The sequence below is a fragment of the Myotis davidii genome, unplaced genomic scaffold (assembly GCF_000327345.1).
Source record: "Myotis davidii unplaced genomic scaffold, ASM32734v1 scaffold251, whole genome shotgun sequence".
Taxonomy (NCBI): domain Eukaryota; kingdom Metazoa; phylum Chordata; class Mammalia; order Chiroptera; family Vespertilionidae; genus Myotis; species Myotis davidii.
The window spans coordinates 708,144-708,421 of record NW_006282378.1 but is presented as its reverse complement, the minus strand read 5'-3'; the positions used below and the strand labels follow the sequence as shown (position 1 = coordinate 708,421).

The 278-nt window shown below is 70.9% G+C and overlaps 1 protein-coding gene across 1 annotated transcript in view; it reads right to left on the bottom strand.

The window, feature by feature from the left end:
- The window catches only part of SLAMF9 (SLAM family member 9), an 11,566-nt gene that overhangs the window by 3,653 nt on the left and 7,635 nt on the right, over positions 1–278 (bottom strand). The window lies entirely within an intron of this gene.

Below are 278 nucleotides of genomic sequence, written 5' to 3'. Positions count from 1 at the left end.
CCCCCCCGGCCCCCTCCCTCCGCTCCCCGGCAGCGGGAGTTGAAATCTGAGCCCGGGGCTGGAGCACCCGGCGGGGAGCAGGACTCCCTCCCTCCTCCCAGGGGATCCACCTAGCTCCCGGCTCCTCTGATCTCCTCCCTCATCCCATCCCACCTCCGCCCCTTCTCCTCTGGCCCAACTGGAAATACCTGTCCGCACCTGGCGAGCTCCCAGGTCCCGCCCAGCACTGCCCGCCGAGCGGAGGGAAGGCGGCGCCCCGCTAGGTTGCCAAGTCCACT